Here is a 19,900-nt window from a genome sequence, read left to right on the forward strand (position 1 = left end):
GCTTCAACCTGGAGAGGCGGAGGTTGCAGTGAGTCAAGATCACCCCACTGCACTCCAGCCTCGGCGACAGGAGTGAAACTCCATCTCAAAGAAACAAACAAACAAGAAACAGCAAGATAACTAGAATTAGAAGTGGAGCCTGAAGATGTCACTGAATTGCTTAACCTCATTATGAACCTTGAACAGGTGAGAAGTGACTTCTTACGGATGAGCAAAGAAAGTTTCTTGAGATGGAATCTATTGCTGGTGAAGACGCTGTGGATGCTGGTGAAATGACAAATGGTTTAGATTACATCAACTCAGTTGATAACGCAGCAGCACAGCTGGAGAGGATTCACTCCAACAGCATCACCTGCCACCGAGAAAACTTTTGACAAAGGAGTCAATCGACCTGACAAACTTCACGTTGTTTGAAGAAATCCCCCCCCCGGGCCCACGCCCACCCCAACCTTCAGTAACCACCTCTCCGATCAGTCAGCACCACCCACAGAGGCAAGACCCTCCACCAGCAAAAAGATTACAACTCACTGAAGGCTCAGATGATCATCAGAATTTTTTAGTAATAAAGCATCTTAAAATTAAGGTATCTCCATTGTCTTTAGGCAGAGTGCTCTTACCTACTTAACAGACTAGAGTATAAACATAACTTTTATACACACCAGGAATTCAAAGAACTTGTGTGACCTGCTTCCCTGCAGTGGCGTGGAACCGCACACACACACACACACTATCTGTGAGGTACGCCTGGACTGGGAGTTCCGTGCAGACATACACAGCTTGTGGGATAGAATGAGATACTCTGCCTTGGCTCACTGAACTTATGAGCTCAGGCGCATCTATATGCTGCAGGGATAAGAAAGTCAAAACTATTTCCCAGGCCTCCTTGTAGTTAGGGCTCCAGCCGTGATCGGGGGGTGCTAATTGTGTATACTGGTATCACACTCGAATTCAGAAAGGAATCTGAAGAAGTGAGGCACCAATTTTGCTAGCGGGAATAATGGAGGCAGTACAGATCTTTCTTTGATTAGCAGATCCTGATCCAATGGCAGCTCTCCCAGGTGTCTCATTTATTACTGCATAACAAGCCACTCTAAAATGCACTGGCCTAATACTGTCATTACTTTTTTTTTTTTTTTTTTTTTTTTTGAGCCAGTCTGACTCTGTCGCCCAGGCTGGAGTGCAGTGACACAATCTCGGCTCACTGCAACCTCTGTCTTCTGGGTACAAGCAATTCTGTCTCAGCCTTCTGAATAGTTGGGACTACAGGCACACACCACTATATCCATCTAATGTTTGTATTTTCAGTAGAGACAAGGTTACACCATATTGGTTAGGCTGGTCTCGAACTCCTGAGCTCAAGTGATCCATCTGCCTCAATCTCCCAAAGATTACAAGTGTCAGCCACCATGCACAGCCCTTTTTTTTTTTTTAAAGATGGGGTGACCAGGCGCAGAGACTCAAGCCTGTAATTCCAGCACTTTGGGAGGCCGAGGCGGGTGGATCATGAAGTCAAGGGATCGAGACCATCCTGGTCAACATGGTGAAACCCCGTCTCTACTAAAAATACAAAAAATTAGCTGGGCATGGTGGCACGTGCCTGTAATCCCAGCTACTCAGGAGGCTGAGGCAGGAGAATTGCCTGAACCCAGGAGGCGGAGGTTGCGGTGAGCCGAGATCACGCCTTTACACTCCAGCCTGGGTAACAAGAGCGAAACATCATCTCAAAAAAAAAAAAAAAAAAAAAAAAAAAAAAAAAAAAAGCCTCTCTAACACAGACAGGGCTCATACTTCCTGAATGTGCCCATGCAAAAACAAGGAGGAATGAATTCCTTTCCCTACTTAGAGAAAACTCAAACCATCATTAGTTAAAAGAAAACGCAAGGCTTCCTTCCCAGGCTCTTGCTGGCTAGTACCGCATTGCTCCTAGGAAGGAGAAAAGTCAACAAGAAATCACCGCACTCTCCAGACTGGAAGGGCAATTGTGTCATAAAAATCAAAAGTGCTTGAAACTCAGTGGGCCAGAAACCACATATTAACTACAGTCTCCGTGTTCAATATGTATTGGTAAGTAAAAGAAATATTTATATGAAAACAAAGAAAGAAAAAAAAGAAATATTTCTATGTTTTATCTAAAAGCAAACATTTTTAAGAAATCAGTTAAGAAAGAAGAGGGCTATCAACTCACACATCAAGCAAATGAAAAGCTCTAAAAGCTCCATTTTTTTTTTTTTTTGTATTTCATCTTGAGCACAGAAACACTCAACAGCAGGTATTTACCACAGGTGTGTAAATATCTTATCACTGACAAACATTTAGAACTCCTCTTGGGGAGAGGCACGGTGGCTCACAGTTGTAGAATTCCAGCACTTTGGGAGGCCAAGGTGAAAGGATCGCTTGAGGCCAGGAGTCTGAGACCAGCCTGGGCAACAAAGTGAGACTCCTGTCTCCACAAAAGGAAATCATTGGCCCAGTATGGTGGCGCATGGCTGCAGTCCCGGCTACTCAGGAGACTGAGGCGGGAGGACTGCTCAAGCCCAGGAGTTTGAGGCTTCCGTGAGCTATGATTGCATTATCGCACTGAAGCCTAGGTGAGAGAGTGAGACCCTGTCTCCCACGGGGGGAAAAAAAATTCACTTGGTAACTCTACCGCTGGGGCATGTGTATTTTGAAAATTTCTCTGCAGTTCAAATATGCACCCTAAGGCTGGGGTTCTCATGCTCCGGCTGCTGACCCGTAGTGGTCCAAGGCCTGTTAGGAACCGGGTCACAGAGTGGAGAAAATTACCACTAGCACTCTGGCTCCTGTCAGACCAGCAGCTACATTCGATTGGCATAGGAACGCAAACCCTACTGTGAGCTGCGTATGTGAGGGATCTAGGCTGCACGCTCCTTACGAGACTCTAGTGCCTGATGATCTGAGGTGGAACAGTCATCCCAAAACCATCTGCCCACCTGCAACCCCGATCTGTGGAAAAACTGTCTTGCATGAAACTAGTTCCTGGTGTCAAAAAGGTTGGGGACTGCTGCTCTAGAGTAATCCAGCAAGGTGATCCCAGTGTAACAGTGCTCTTTAAACTTTAGTAGAGCTGAGACAGCCTCCACAAGAAACATTAACAACTATTAATATTACTTTTTTTTTTGAGACAGTGTCACTCTGTCACCCAGGCTGGAGTGCAGTGGTGTGATCTCGGCACACTGCAACCTCTGCCTCCCGGGTTCAAGCGATTCTCCTGCCTTGGCCTCCTGAGTAGCTGGAATTGTAGGCACATGCCACCACACCCAGCTAATTTTCATATTTTTAGTAGAGACAGGGTTTCACCATGTTGGTCAGAATGGTCTCAAACTCCTGACCTCAGGTGATCCACCCACCTCGGCCTCCCAAAGTGCTGGGATTACAGGAGAGGGCCACCGCTCTGGGCCAACTAGAAATAATTAAGCTTAATGAAGAAGGCATGTCAAAAGCTGAGATGGGCCAAAAGCTAAACCTCTGTCACAAATAGTCAAGCTGCAAATGCAAAGAAACAATTCCTGCTGGACATGGTGGCTCACGCCTGCAACTCCAGCACTTTGGGAGGCTGAGGCAGGAAGATCTCTTGAGTTCAGGAGTTTGAAACCAACCTGGGCACCATAGTGAGATCCTGTCTCTACAAAAAATTTAAAAATTAGCCAAGAGTGGTGGCTCGCACCTATAAAACTAGCTACTTGGGAGGCCGAGGTGGAAAGATGGCTTGGGCCCAGGAGGTGAAGCTTGCAGTGAGCTACACTCCAAACTGTACTCCAACCTGGGTGGCAGAACTACACCCCGTCTCAGCAACAGCAAAACTGTTGAAGGAAATTTAAAGTGTTACTCCTGAGAACGGACAGTAAGCCAGGTGCGGTGGCTCACGCCTGTCATCCTAGCACTTCGGGAGGCCCAGACAGGCAGATCACCTGAGGTCAGGAGTTGGAGATCAGTCTGGCCCACAATGTGAAGCTCCGTCTCTACTAAAAATACAAAAATTAGCTGGGTGTGGTGGTGGGTGCCTGTAATCCCAGCTACTGGGGAGGCTGAGGCAGGAGAATCGCTTGAACCTGGAGGCAGAGGCTGCAGTGAGCCGAGATTTTGCCACTGCACTCCAGCCTGGGCGGCAGAACAAGACTCCATCTCTTTCCCCCAACCCCGCTCCACCCTCGGAAAAAAATATAAAATAGTAAGAAAGCAAAACAGCTGTACTGCCAATGTGGAGAAAATTGCAGTATTCTGAACAGAAGATCAAACCAGCCACAACATTCCCTTAAGCCACAGCCAGTCCAGAGCAAGACTCTTCCATTCTGTAAAAGCTGAGAGAAGTGAGGAAGCTGCAGGAAAAACATTTGAAGCTAGCAGAGGTCGATTCATGAGGTTGAAGGAAAGCAGCTGTCTCTGTACCGTAAGTGCAACCTGAAGCGGCATGTGCTGATGTAGAAACCACAGCCACTTATTGAGAAGACCCTAAGATGAAGGTGGCTCCGCTAAACGAATTTGCAGCGGAGATGACACAGCCTGCTATCAGAAGAAGAGGCCATCTAGAACTTACTTTCGTTGCTGGAGTGTAGGCAACGCCTGGCTTCAAAGGACAAGCTGACTTTATGAGGCACCAGTGCCGTCGGTGACTAAGTTGAAGCCAATGCTATTTACCATTCTGAGAATCCTAGAGCCCTTACAGATGACGCTCAACTACTCTGCCCGTTCTCTAGAAATCCAACAGCAAAGCCTAGAAGACAGCGCAGCACATCTGTTTACAGCATGGTTTGCTGAATATTTAATTTTACTTTATTTTATTTTTGAGATGGAGTCTCGCTCTGTCCCCCAGGCTGGAGTGTAGTGGCACAATGTCGTCTCACTGCAACCTCCACTTCCCGGGTGAAGCCATTCTCCTTCCCTGGAAAATGTAGCTGGAATTACAGGCACCCGCCACCACACCCGGCTAATTTGTGTATTTGTAGTAGAGACAGGGTTTCCCCATGTTGGTCAGGTTGGTTTAAACTCCTGACCTCAGGTGATCTGCCCACCTCAGCCTCCCAAAGTGCTGGGATTACAGGTGTGAGATACCATGCCCACATATTTTAAGCCCAATGTCGAGACTAAATGCTGAGAAAAAAAAGATTCCGTTAAAAATATTACTGTTCGTTGAAGCGTGTCTGGTCATCCAAGAGCTCAGATGCACAGGTACAAGCTGAGAGCTGTTTTCATGCCTAACACACCATCCATTCTGCATCCACATGGATCAAGGAGTAATTTCACTTTCAAGTCTTATTATTTAAGAAATGCGATTTGTTTTTTTCCTAATATGTTTTGTAAAGCAACAGCCACAGAGAGTGATTCTTCTAATGGATCTGGGCCAGGCAAATTGAAAAGCTTCTGGAAAAGATTTACCATTCTAGATGTAACCAGGACCATTCATGATTCATGAGAGGAGGTCAAAATATCAGCATTAACAGGAGTTTAGCAGAAGCTGATTACAACACTCAAGTGTGACTTTGGGGGGCGCCAGACTTCCGCAGAGTAACTAACTGCAAACGTGGTAGAAATAGGGAAGAAAAGGCTGGGCCAGGTGGCTCACAGCTGCAATCCCTATACCTCGGGAGGCTGAGGTGGTGGGGGAGGGATCACTTGAGGTCAGGAGTTCGAGACCAGCCTGGCCAATACAGTGAAACCCCATCTCTACTAAAAATACAAAAATATTAAGTGGATCTGGTGGTGGGTGCCTATAATCCCACCTGCTTAGGAGGTTGAGGCAAGAGAATAACTTGAACCAGGAAGAAAGAGGTTGCAGTGAGCCGAGGTTGAGCCACTGCACTCCAGCCTGGGCAACAGGTGAAACTGGAAAGAAAGAAAGAAAAGAAAGGAAAGAAGGAAAGAAAATAGAAAGAAAGAGAAACAAAGAGCAAGATAACTAGAATTAGAAGTGGAGCCTGAAGATGTCACTGAATTGCTTAACCTCATTATAAACCTTGAACAGGTGACAAGTTACTTCGTATGGATGAGAAAAGAAAGTTTCTTGAGATGGAATCTATTGCTGGTGAAGACGCTGTGAACACTGGTGAAATGACAAACCATTTAGATTACATCAACTCAGTTGACAATGCAGCAGCACAGCTGGAGACGATTCACTCCTACTTTGAAAGAAGTTCTGCTGTGCATAAAATGTTATCCAACAGCATCACATGCCACTGAGAAATCTTTTGAGAAAGGAGTCAATCGACCTGGCAAACTTCACGTTGTGTGAAGAAATCCCCCCGGCCCCCGCCCACCCCAGGCTTCAGTAACCACCTCTCCGATCAGTCAGCACCACCCACAGAGGCAAGACCCTCCACCAGCAAAAAGATTACAACTCACTGAAGGCTCAGATGATCATCAGAATTTTATAATAAAGCATTTTTAAACTAAGGTATCTCCATTGCCTTTAGGCATAGTGCTATTACCTACTGAACAGACTAGAGTATAAACATAACTTTTATATACACAGGGAATTCAAAGAACTTGTGTGACGTGCTTCCCTGCAGTGGCGTGGAACCACACACACACACTATCTGTGAGGTACGCCTGGACGGGAGTTCCGTGCGGACATACACAGCTTGTGGGATAGAATGAGATACTCTGCCTTGGCTCACTGAACTTATGAGCTCAGGCGCATTTATATGCTGCAGGGATTAGAAAGTCAAAACTATTTCCCAGGCCTCCTTGTAGTTAGGGCTCCAGATGTGATCAGAGGGTGCTAATTGTGTATACTGGTTTCACACTCGAATTCAGAAAGGAGTCTGAAGAGGTGAGGCACCAATTTTGCTAGCGGGAATCACGGAGGCAGTACAGATCTTTCTTTGATAAGCAGATCCTGATCCAATGGCAGCTCTCCCAGGTGTCTTATTTATAACTGCATAACAAGCCACTCTAAAATGCACTGGCCTAAAACTAAAACTGTTATTACCTTTTTGTTTTGTGTTTTTTTTTGAGACAGTCTGACTCTGTCGCCCAGGCTGGAGTGCAGTGACACAATCTGGGCTCACTGCAACCTCTGCCTTCTGGGTACAAGCAATTCTGTCTCAGCCTTCTGAATAGTTGGGACTACAGGCACATACCACCTTACCCAGCTAACGTTTGTATTTTCAGTAGAGACAAGGTTTCACCATATTGGTTAGGCTGGTCTCGAACTCCTGAGCTCAAGTGATCCATCTGCCCCAATCTCCCAAAGATTACAGGTGTCAGCCACCGTGCACAGCATTTTTTTTTTTTTTTTTTTTTAAAGAAGAAGGGGTGGCCGGGCGCGGTGGCTCAAGCCTGTAATCCCAGCACTTTGGGAGGCCGAGGCGGGTGGATCACGAGGTCGAGAGATCGAGACCATCCTGGTCAACATGGTGAAACCCTGTCTCTACTAAAAATAAAAAAACTTAGCTGGGCATGGTGGCGCGTGCCTGTAATCCCAGCTACTCAGGAGGCTGAGGCAGGAGAATTGCCTGAACCCAGGAGGCAGAGGTTGCGGTGAGCCGAGATCGTGCCATTGCACTCCAGCCTGGGTAACAAGAGGGAAACTCTGTCTCAAAAAAAAAAAAAAAAAAAAAAAAGAAGAAGGGGTCGCTGGGCACAGAGTCTCAACCCTGTAATTCCAGCACTTTGGGAGGCCGAGGCAGGTGGATTATGAAGTCAAGAGATCGAGACCATCCTGGTCAACATGGTGAAACCCCGTCTCTACTAAAAATAAAAAAACTTAGCTGGGCATGGTGGCGCGTGCCTGTAATCCCAGCTACTCCAGAGGCTGAGGCAGGAGAATTGCCTGAACCCAGGAGGCAGAGGTTGCGGTGAGCCGAGATCACGCCATTGCACTCCAGCCTGGGCAACAAGAGTGAAACTCCTTCTCAAAAAAAAAAAAAAAAAAAAAGATGGGGGTCCTGCTACGATAACCAAGGTAGTCTCGAACTCCTAGCTTCGAGTGATCCTCCCATCTCGGCCTTCCAAAGTGCTAGGATTACAGGCATGAGCCATCATGCCCCGCCTAAGACTGTCATTTCTTATTTCTCTTGATTCTCTAGGTTAGCTGTCCTCAACTCACAACTAACCAATTCCACTGTTCTCCCCTGGATCCCTCAATGCAGCCAGTACTGTTGACCGCTTAACAGAGCTGGAGCGTCTAAGATGGCCTCGCTCCTACCTGGAGCCTCAGTGCTGGCTGTCTGCTGGCTCGTCCTCCACCTGGTCCTTGGTATTCAGAAGTCTAGCAGGCGCTTCTGGCACCACAGAGGGAGTGTTCCAAGTGGGCAAAGGCAAAAGCTACGGGGTCTCCTCAGGCCGACTCTGGACCCTGCTCAGTATTACTTCCACCACGTGCTCCCGGTCAGACCAAGCCACGGGTCCCACCCAGCTCCAAGGACTAGGGAAAGGTCGACTCCAACACTGGATGAGAAGAACTACGGAACACTGTGGCCACGGTTGCTCATCTGCCACACTAGATGCGGGGGAGGCAGCTAAGGCTTCCTAGTCCAGAGGAGTCTTCCTCAATTCTGGCTCTACATTAGAATCACCCCGGGAGCTCTTAAAGATCTGCACCGAGGCTCCACCCCGTCTCGCTCACATCAGAGTCTCTAGGAGTGGGCCCAAGGCCTCAGCAGGTGTAAGACCTCCCCAGGTGATTCTCATGTGCCGCCAGCCTTGAGATCACAGGTTTGGGGAAACTTCAGTCTACATACAAATCACCTGGCAATCTCATTAAAAGCAGATTCTAATTTAGTAGGTCTGGGGCAAGGCGAGTCAGAGAATTTGCATTTCTAAACAGGCGCCTAAATTAGGGGTTGACAAACTATGGCCTATAGGATGGATTTGAGCCTCCAACTAAGAATGGATTTTACATGTTTAAAGAGCCGGTTAAAAGGAAAGACACAGGATATGCCACAAAGACCACGTGCGGCCACGTTTTCTATCTGACTTTTATAAACCAAGTTGCCAAACTCCGGTCCTAGGTGACGCCCAAACGGCCAGTTCAGGAACCACTTAGCACAGCAAGGGGTGAGGGCCGGATTCTGCACTCTTCCAACGATACTGCACTTAAATTAGAGCCGCGCGCAGTGGCTCAAGCCTGTAATCCCAGCACTTTGGGAGGCCGAGGCGGGTGGATAACGAGATCGAGACCATCCTGGTCAACATGGTGAAACCCCGACTCTACTAAAAATACAAAACATTAGCTGGGCATGGTGGCGTGTGCCTGTAATCCCAGCTACTCAGGAGGCTGAGGCAGAATTGCCTGAACCCAGGAGGCGGAGGTTGCGGTGAGCCGAGATCGCGCCATTGCACTCCAGCCTGGGTAACAAGAGCGAAACTCCGTTTCAAAAAAAAAAAAAAAAATTAAATTAAATTGGCTTGCGGTCCCACAGATTAACAGGTCACAAAACAAAGAGCTCCAACACAAATGTTGCACTAGAACTGACTCCCAGCATCCATGCCGCCTTCTCCTTTCCCAACCCGTACCCTACAATTTCCAGCCATTGGGTCTGATGAGGTTCACCAAGCCCACGACTGGCTTAGGCCAACCTTCACATCCCATTCCCTGGCAACTTCAAGGGCTTCAGGATGGTCACCTGTCTCAAAGTTAGGCCCATCTGGTCCAAAGAAATTCTATTTCAAGATTTTTTTTTTTTTTTTTTTTTGAGACGGAGCTTCACCCTTGTTACCCAGGCTGGAGTGCAATGGCGCGATCTCGGCTCACCGCAACCTCCGCCTCCTGGGCTCAGGCAATTCTCCTGCCTCAGCCTCCTGAGTAGCTGGGATTACAGGCACGTGCCACCATGCCCAGCTAATTTTTTGCACTTTTAGTAGAGACGGGGTTTCACCATGTTGACCAGGATGGTCTCGATCTCTCGACCTCGTGATCCACCCGCCTCGGCCTCCCAAAGTGCTGGGATTACGGGCTTGAGCCACCGCGCCCGGCTATTTCAAGATTTTGTTTTTGATAAAGGAGAAGACAAACTTTTTCTGCTAGGTTTGCACTTAAAAATATATAGCCCCAAGAGCTGCTGGCAGCCACCTTATAACCACCAGGAGACAGTATCCTGAGAGAATGAAGCTGATACTGAGGAAACAGACAAGCCCTGGAGAAAACGGTGTCTGCTGACAATTTCAGACACTGGGCTTGTCTCACTAGAAGCCAGTCCTACCTCGAGACTTTTGAACTGCATGAACCAATAAATTCCCCTAACTGTTTAGCTCAGTTGGAATTTGATTTTCTAGAGGCATAAGGATGATTTTAGATGTGGTAAGTATATTTATATTATAAGGTACGTTTTCTTTCCTTAGTGAGCTTTCGTTTTAAATTTCTGATTTTTTTTCAGCGGCTCTCACCTGGAATCCCAGCACTTTGGGAGGCCGAGGTTGATGGATAGCCTGAGGTTGAAAGTTCGGGACCAGCCTAGCCAACATGGTGAAACCCTGTCTCTACTAAAAATACAAAAATTAGCCAAGTGTGATGGCACGTGCCTGTAATCCCAGCTACTTGGGAGGCTGAGGCAGGAGACTCGCTTCAACCTGGAGAGGCGGAGGTTGCAGTGAGCCAAGATCGCCCCACTGCACTCCAGCCTCGGCGACAGGAGTGAAACTCCATCTCAAAGAAACAAACAAGAAATAGCAAGATAACTAGAATTAGAAGTGGAGCCTGAAGATGTCACTGAATTGCTTAACCTCATTATAAACCTTGAACAGGTGAGAAGTTACTTCGTATGGATGAGCAAAGAAAGTTTCTTGAGATGGAATCTATTGCTGGTGAAGAGGCTGTGAACACTGGTGAAATGACAAACCATTTAGATTATATCAACTCAGTTGATAACGCAGCAGCACAGCTGGAGACGATTCACTCCTACTTTGAAAGAAGTTCTGCTGTGCATAAAATGTTATCCAACAGCATCACGTGCCACTGAGAAATCTTTTGAGAAAGAAGTCAATCGACCTGGCAAACTTCACGTTGTTTGAAGAAATTCCCCCCGGCCCCCGCCCATCCCAACCTTCAGGAACCACCTCTCTTATCAGTCAGCACCACCTACAGAGGCAAGACCCTCCACCAGCAAAAAGATTACAACTCACTGAAGGCTCAGATGATCATCAGAATTTTATAATAATAAAGCATTTTTAAACTAAGGTATCTCCATTGTCTTTAGCCATAGTGCTATTACCTACTTAACAGACTAGCGTATAAACATAACTTTTATACACACCAGGAATTCAAAGAACTTGTGTGACCTGCTTCCCTGCGGTGGCGTGGAACCGCGCATACACACACTATCTGTGAGGTACGCCTGGACGGGAGTTCCATGCAGACATACACAGCTTGTGGGATAGAATGAGATACTCTGCCTTGGCTCACTGAACTTATGAGCTCAGGTGCATTTATATGCTGCAGGGATTAGAAAGTCAAAACTATTTCCCAGGCCTCCTTGTAGTTAGGGCTCCAGACATGATCAGGGGGTGCTAATTGTGTATACTGGTTTCACACTCCAATTCAGAATGGAGTCTGAAGAGGTGAGGCACCAATTTTGCTAGCGGGAATCACGGAGGCAGTACAGATCTTTCTTTCTTTGGCAGATCCTGATCCAATGGCAGCTCTCCCAGGTGTCTCATTTATTACTGCATAACAAGCCATTCTAAAATGCACTGGCCTAAAACTAAAACTGTTATTACCAGTTTTGGTTTTTTTTTTTTTTTTTTTTTTTGACAGTCTGACTCTGTCGCCCAGGCTGGAGTGCAGTGACACAATCTCGGCTCACTGCAACCTCTGCCTTCTGGGTACAAGCAATTCTGTCTCAGCCTTCTGAATAGTTGGGACTACAGTCACACACGACCATACCTAGCTAATGTTTGTATTTTCAGTAGAGAGGTTTCACCATATTGGTTAGGCTGGTCTCGAACTCCTGAGCTCAAGTGATCCATCTGCCCCAATCTCCCAAAGATTACAGGTGTCAGCCACCATGCACAGCCTTTTTTTTTTTTTTTTTTTAAAAAAAGATGGGGTCGCCGGGCACAGAGGCTCAAGCCTGTAATTCCAGCACTTTGGGAGGCCGAGGCAGGTGGATTATGAAGTCAAGAGATCGAGACCATCCAGGTCAACATGGTGAAACCCCGTCTCTACTAAAAATACAAAAATTTAGCTGGGCATGGTGGCACGTGCCTGTAATCCCAGCTACTCAGGAGGCTGAGGCAGGAGAATTGCCTGAACCCAGGAGGCAGAGGTTGCGGTGAGCCGAGATTGTGCCATTGCACCCCAGCCTGGGTAACAAGAGTGAAACTCCGTCTCAAAAAAAAAAAAAAAAAAAAAGATGGGGGTCCTGCTACGATGACCAAGGTAGTCTCGAACTCCTAGCTTCAAGTGATCCTCCCATCTCGGCCTTCCAAAGTGCTAGGATTACAGGCATGAGCCATCATGCCCCGCCTAAGACTGTCATTTCTTATTTCTCCTGATTCTCTAGGTTAGCTGTCCTCAACTCACAACTAACCAATTCCACTGTTCTCCCCTGGATCCCTCAATGCAGCCAGTACTGTTGACCGCTTAACAGAGCTGGAGCGTCTAAGATGGCCTCGCTCCTACCTGGAGCCTCAGTGCTGGCTGTCTGCTGGCTCGTCCTCCACCTGGTCCTTGGTATTCAGAAGTCTAGCAGGCGCTTCTGGCACCACAGAGGGAGTGTTCCAAGTGGGCAAAGGCAAAAGCTACGGGGTCTCCTCAGGCCGACTCTGGACCCTGCTCAGTATTACTTCCACCACGTGCTCCCGGTCAGACCAAGCCACGGGTCCCACCCAGCTCCAAGGACTAGGGAAAGGTCGACTCCAACGCTGGATGAGAAGAACTACGGAACACTGTGGCCACGGTTGCTCATCTGCCACACTAGATGCGGGGGAGGCAGCTAAGGCTTCCTAGTCCAGAGGAGTCTTCCTCAATTCTGGCTCTACATTAGAATCACCCCGGGAGCTCTTAAAGATCTGCACCGAGGCTCCACCCCGTCTCGCTCACATCAGAGTCTCTAGGAGTGGGCCCAAGGCCTCAGTAGGTGTAAGACCTCCCCAGGTGATTCTCATGTGCCGCCAGCCTTGAGATCACAGGTTTGGGGGAACTTCAGTCTACATACAAATCACCTGGCAATCTCATTAAAAGCAGATTCTAATTTAGTAGGTCTGGGGCAAGGCGAGTCTGAGAATTTGCATTTCTAAACAGGCGCCTAAATTAGGGGTTGACAAACTATGGCCTATAGAGTGGATTTGAGCCTCCAACTAAGAATGGATTTTACATGTTTAAAGAGCCCGTTAAAAGGAAAGACACAGGATATGCCACGAAGACCACGTGCGGCCACGTTTTCTATCTGACTTTTATAAACCAAGTTGCCAAACTCCGGTCCTAGGTGACGCCCAAACGGCCAGTTCAGGAACCACTTAGCACAGCAAGGGGCGAGGGCCGGATTCTGCACTCTTCCAACGATACTGCACTTAAATTAGAGCTGGGCGTGGTGGCTCAAGCCTGTAATCCCAGCACTTTGGGAGGCTGAGGCGGGTGGATCATGAGGTCAAGAGATCAAGACCATCCTGGTCAACATGGTGAAACCCCGTCTCTACTAAAAATACAAAAAATTAGCTGGGCGTGGTGGCGCGTGCCTGTAATCCCAGCTACTCAGGAGGCTGAGGCAGGAGAATTCAGAAGGCGGAGGTTGCGGTGAGCCAAGATTGCGCCATTGCACTCCAGCCTGGGTAACAAGAGGGAAACTCCGTTTCAAAAAAAAAAAAAAAACAAAAAAAAAAACTAAAATCGCTTGCAGTCCCACAGATTAACAGGTCACAAAACAAAGAGCTCCAACACAAATGTTGCACTAGAACTGACTCCCGGCATCCACGCCGCCTTCTCCTTTCCCAGCCCGTACCCTGCAATTTCCAGCCATTGGGTCTGATGAGGTTCACCAGGCCCATGACTGGCTTAGGCCAACCTTCACATCCCATTCCCTGGCAACTTCGAGGGCTTCAGGATGGTCACCTGTCTCAAGTTAGGCCCATCTGGTCCAAAGAAATTCTATTTCACCATGTTGTTTGTGATAATGGAGAAGACAAACTTTTTCTGCTAGGTTTGCACTTAAAAATATATAGCCCCAAGAGCTGCTGGCAGCCACTTTATAACCACGAGGAGATGGTATCCTGAGAGAATGAAGCCGACACTGAGGGAACAGACAAGCCCTGGAGAAAACGGTGTCTGCTGACAATTTCAGACACTGGGCTTGTCTCACTAGAAGCCAGTCCTACCTCGAGACTTTTGAACTGCATGAACCAATAAATTCCCCTAACTGTTTAGTCAGTTGGAATTTGATTTTCTATAGACATAAGGATGATTTTAGATGTGGTAAGTATATTTATATTATAAGGTACGTTTTCTTTCCTTAGTGAGCTTTCGTTTTACATTTGGTTTTTTTTTTCAGTGGCTCTCGCCTGGAATCCCAGCACTTTGGGAGGCCGAGGTGGGTGGATAGCCCGAGGTTGAGAGTTCGGGACCAGCCTAGCCAACATGGTGAAACCCTGTCTCTACTAAAAATACAAAAATTAGCCAAGTGTGATGGCATGTGCCTGTAATCCCAGCTACTTGGGAGGCTGAGGCAGGAGACTTGCTTCAACCTGGAGAGACAGAGGTTGCAGTGTGCCAAGATCGCCCCACTGCACTACAGCCTCAGCGACAGGAGTGAAAATCCATCTCAAAGAAACAAACAAGAAATAGCAAGATAACTAGAATTAGAAGTGGAGCCTGAAGATGTCACTGAATTGCTTAACCTCATTATAAACCTTGAATAGTTGAGAAGTGACTTCTTATATGGATGAGCAAAGAAAGTTTCTTGAGATGGAATCTATTGCTGGTGAAGACGCTGTGAACGCTGGTGAAATGATAAATGGTTTAGATTACATCAACTCAGTTGATAACGCAGCAGCACAGCTGGAGAGGATTCACTCCAACAGCATCACCTGCCACCGAGAAACCTTTTGACAAAGGAGTCAATCCACCTGGCAAACTTCACGTTGTTTGAAGAAATCCCCCAGGCCCACGCCCACCCCAACCTTCAGGAACCACCTCTCTGATCAGTCAGCACCACCCACAGAGGCAAGACCCTCCACCAGCAAAAAGATTGCAATTCACTGAAGGCTCAGATGATCATTAGAATTTTTTAGTAATAAAGCATCTTAAAATTAAGGTATCTCCATTGTCTTTAGGCAGAGTGCTCTTACCTACTTAACAGACTATAAACTTAACTTTTATACACACCAGGAATTCAAAGAACTTGTGTGACCTGCTTCCCTGCGGTGGCGTGGAACCGCACACACACACTATCTGTGAGGTACGCCTGGACTGGGAGTTCCGTGCAGACATACACAGCTTGTGGGATAGAATGAGATACTCTGCCTTGGCTCACTGAACTTATGAGCTCAGGTGCATTTATATGCTGCAGGGATTAGAAAGTCAAAACTATTTCCCAGGCCTCCTTCTAGTTAGGGCTCCAGACATGATCAGGGGGTGCTAATTGTGTATACTGGTTTCACACTCGAATTCAGAAAGGAGTCTGAAGAGGTGAGGCACCAATTTTGCTAGCAGGAATAACGGAGGCAGTACAGATCTTTCTTTGATTAGCAGATCCTGATCCAATGGCAGCTCTCCCAGGTGTCTCATTTATTACTGCATAACAAGCCATTCTAAAATGCACTGGCCTAATACTAAAACTTATTACTTTTTTTTTTTTTTTTTTGAGACAGTCTCACTCTGTCGCCCAGGCTGGAGTGCAGTGACACAATCTCGGCTCACTGCAACTTCTGCCTTCTGGGTACAAGCAATTCTGTCTCAGCCTTCTGAATAGTTGGGACTACAGGCACACACCACCTTACCTAGCTAACGTTTGTATTTTCAGTAGAGACAAGGTTTCACCATATTGGACAGGCTGGTCTCAAACTCCTGAGCTCAAGTGATCCACCCGCCTCGACCTCCCAAATATTACAGGTGTCAGCCACCACGACCAGCCTTTTTTTTTTTTTTTTTTTTTAAAGATAGTGTTCTTGCTATGAATGACCAGGCTAGTCTAGAACTCCTAGCTTCAAGTGATCCTCCCATCTCGGCCTTTCAAAGTGCTAGGATTACAGGCATGAGCCATCATGCCCCGCCTAAGACTGTCATTTCTTATTTCTCTTGATTCTCTAGGTTAGCTGTCCTCAACTCACAACTAACCAATTCCACTGTTCTCCCCTGGATCCCTCAATGCAGCCAGTACTGTTGACCGCTTAACAGAGCTGGAGCGTCTAAGATGGCCTCGCTCCTACCTGGAGCCTCAGTGCTGGCTGTCTGCTGGCTCGTCCTCCACCTGGTCCTTGGTATTCAGAAGTCTAGCAGGCGCTTCTGGCACCACAGAGGGAGTGTTCCAAGTGGGCAAAGGCAAAAGCTACGGGGTCTCCTCAGGCCGACTCTGGACCCTGCTCAGTATTACTTCCACCACGTGCTCCCGGTCAGACCAAGCCACGGGTCCCACCCAGCTCCAAGGACTAGGGAAAGGTCGACTCCAACGCTGGATGAGAAGAACTACGGAACACTGTGGCCACGGTTGCTCATCTGCCACACTAGATGCGGGGGAGGCAGCTAAGGCTTCCTAGTCCAGAGGAGTCTTCCTCAATTCTGGCTCTACATTAGAATCGCCCCGGGAGCTCTTAAAGATCTGCACCGAGGCTCCACCCCGTCTCGCTCACATCAGAGTCTCTAGGAGTGGGCCCAAGGCCTCAGTAGGTGTAAGACCTCCCCAGGTGATTCTCATGTGCCGCCAGCCTTGAGATCCCAGGTTTGGGGAAACTTCAGTCTACATACAAATCACCTGGCAATCTCATTAAAAGCAGATTCTAATTTAGTAGGTCTGGGGCAAGGCGAGTCTGAGAATTTGCATTTCTAAACAGGCGCCTAAATTAGGGGTTGACAAACTATGGCCTATAGAGTGGATTTGAGCCTCCAACTAAGAATGGATTTTACATGTTTAAAGAGCCCGTTAAAAGGAAAGACACAGGATATGCCACGAAGACCACGTGAGGCCACGTTTTCTATCTGACTTTTATAAACCAAGTTGCCAAAGTCCGGTCCTAGGTGATGCCCAAACGGCCAGTTCAGGAACCACTTAGCACAGCAAGGGGCGAGGGCTGGATTCTGCACTCTTCCAACGATACTGCACTTAAATTAGAGCTGGGCGTGGTGGCTCAAGCCTGTAATCCCAGCACTTTGGGAGGCCGAGGCGGGTGGATCAGGAGGTCAAGAGATCGAGACCATCCTGGTCAACATAGTGAAACCCCATCTCTACTAAAAATACAAAAAATTAGCTGGGCATGGTGGCACGTGCCTGTAATCCGAGCTACTCAGGAGGCTGAGGCAGGAGAATTGCCTGAACCCAGGAGGCGGAGGTTGCGGTGAGCCAAGATCACCCCATTGCACTCCAGCCTGGGTAACAAGAGCGAAACTCCATCTCAAAAAAAAAAAAAAAAATTAAAATGGCTTGCGGTCCCACAGATTAACAGGTCACAAAACAAAGAGCTCCAACACAAATGTTGCACTAGAACTGACTCCCGGCATCCACACCGCCTTCTCCTTTCCCAAACCGTACCCTACAATTTCCAGCCATTGGGACTGATGAGGTTCACCAGGCCCACGACTGGCTTAGGCCAACCTTCACATCCCATTCCCTGGCAACTTCAAGGGCTTCAAGGATCGGCACCTGTCCCAAGTTAGGCCCATCTGGTCCAGCGAAATTCGATTTCAAGATTTTGTTTGTGATAATGGAGAAGACAAACTTTTTCTGCTAGATTTGCACCTAAAAATATGTAGCCCCAAAAGCTACTGGCAGCCACCTTATAACCACGGGGAGACAGCATGCTGAGAGAATGAAGCCCACGTTGAGGAAGCAGAGACAAGCCCTGGAGAAAATGGTGTCTGGTGACAATTTCAGACACTGAACTTGTCTCACTAGAAGCCAGTCCTACCTGTAGACTTTTGAACTGCATTAACCAATAAATTCCCCTAACTGTTAGGTCAGTTTGATTTTCTATCGGCATAAGGATGCCTTCAGATGTGGTAATTCTATTTATTATATATTATAAGGTACATTTTCTCTCTTTAGTGAGCTTTTATTTTAAATTTATAATTCTTTTTCAGTGGCTCTTGCCTGTCATCCCAGCACTTTGGGAGGCCGAGGTGGGTGGATCACCTGAGGTCAAGAGTTCGAGACCAGCCTAGCCAACATGGCAAAACCCTGTCTCTACTAAAAATACAAAAATTAGCCTGGTGTGATGGCATGTGCCTGTAATCCCAGCTACTTGGGAGGCTGAGGCAGGAGAATCACTTCAACCTGGAGAGGTGGAGTTTGCAGTGAGCCGAGATGGCGCCACTTCACCCTGGGCAAAAGAGCGAAATTCTGGCTCAAAGTAAATAAATAAATCTTTTTTTATTTTTTTAAGTCTTGCTCTGTTGCCCAGGCTGGACTGAAGTGGAGCCATCTCGGCTCACTGCAACCTCCGCCTCTCGAGTTCAAATGATTCTCCTGCCTCAGCCTCATGAGAAGCTGGGATTACAGGCGTCCGCCACCAGGCCTGGCTTTTTTGTGTCTGTGTATTTTTAGTAGAGATGGGGGTTTCGCCATATTGACCAGGATGGTCTCAAACTCCTGATCTCAAGTGATCTGCCCGCCTCAGCCTCCCAACGTGCTTCCCAAAATGCTCCCAAAGGATTACAGGCGTGAGCCATTGCACCAGGCCTTCAATTTCTTCAAGTGTGAAACAAACCAGGAAAAGCATGAGAAATGCCTCTAATTGCAAATGTTTGAGAACTTATTCTCAGGTTTAGGTTATCTGGCTCTATCGAATCGGACGGGTACATAAGATAGAAAAATAAATTACCCACCTGAATAAGTCAGGAAAACAAGGTGAAACACCACAGGGAGATGGATGGGGCTGGGGAGGAGGGGCCCGTGACGCATTTCCCAGCTCAGGAAGGCAGGCCTGCCTTGGCTCTGGTGCTTCGGTCTTTCTGCCACTAACTAGAATCTCTAGGAGTGAGCCCCAGGCCTTAGTAGTTGTCAGACCTCCCCAGGTGATTCTCATGTGCTGCCGGAGTTGAGGCCCAAGTGGGTCCAAGGCCTTAGTAGTTGTGAGACCTCCCCAGGTGAGGAGGAAACCAGATGTGCTCAAATGGGAGGATCCCATGAATACATAATTTGCCACCAGCCACACAGTCACGGTTCAGTTTTTAATACAGCCCTGTAACTTAAGTAGAAAATGTTGGCCGGGCACGGTGGCTCAAGCCTGTAATCCCAGCACTTTGGGAGGCCGAGGTGGGTGGATCACAAGGTCAAGAGATCGAGACCAACCTGGTCAACATGGTGAAACCCCGTCTCTACTAAAAATACAAAAAAATCAGCTGGGCATGGTGGCACGTGCCTGTAATCCCAGCTACTCAGGAGGCTGAGGCAGGAGAATTGCCTGAACCCAGGAGGCGGAGGTTGCGGTGAGCCGAGATCGCGCCATTGCACTCCAGCCTGGGTAACAAGAGCGAAACTCCGTCTCAAAAAAAAAAAAAAAAAAAAAAAAAAAAAAAAGAAAATGTTGTATCCATGTATCTGTTGACCTAATAGTGCATGACAACACAGTCTCATGAAATGCTGTGGTTTTTGTTTTGTTTTGTTTTGTTTTGGGTTTTATGAGACACGGTCTCACTCCCTCGCCCAGGCTGGAGTGTGGCAGTGCCCTCGTGGCTCACAGCAGCCGTCACCTTCCAGGCCCAAGCAATCCTCCTACCTTAACCTCCCAAGTAGCTGGGACCAGAGGCAACCATCACCCTACCCATTCATTTATTTTATTTGTTGTGGAGACAGGGGTC

The sequence above is a fragment of the Saimiri boliviensis genome, chromosome 21, assembly GCF_048565385.1.
Source record: "Saimiri boliviensis isolate mSaiBol1 chromosome 21, mSaiBol1.pri, whole genome shotgun sequence".
NCBI classification, from domain to species: domain Eukaryota; kingdom Metazoa; phylum Chordata; class Mammalia; order Primates; family Cebidae; genus Saimiri; species Saimiri boliviensis.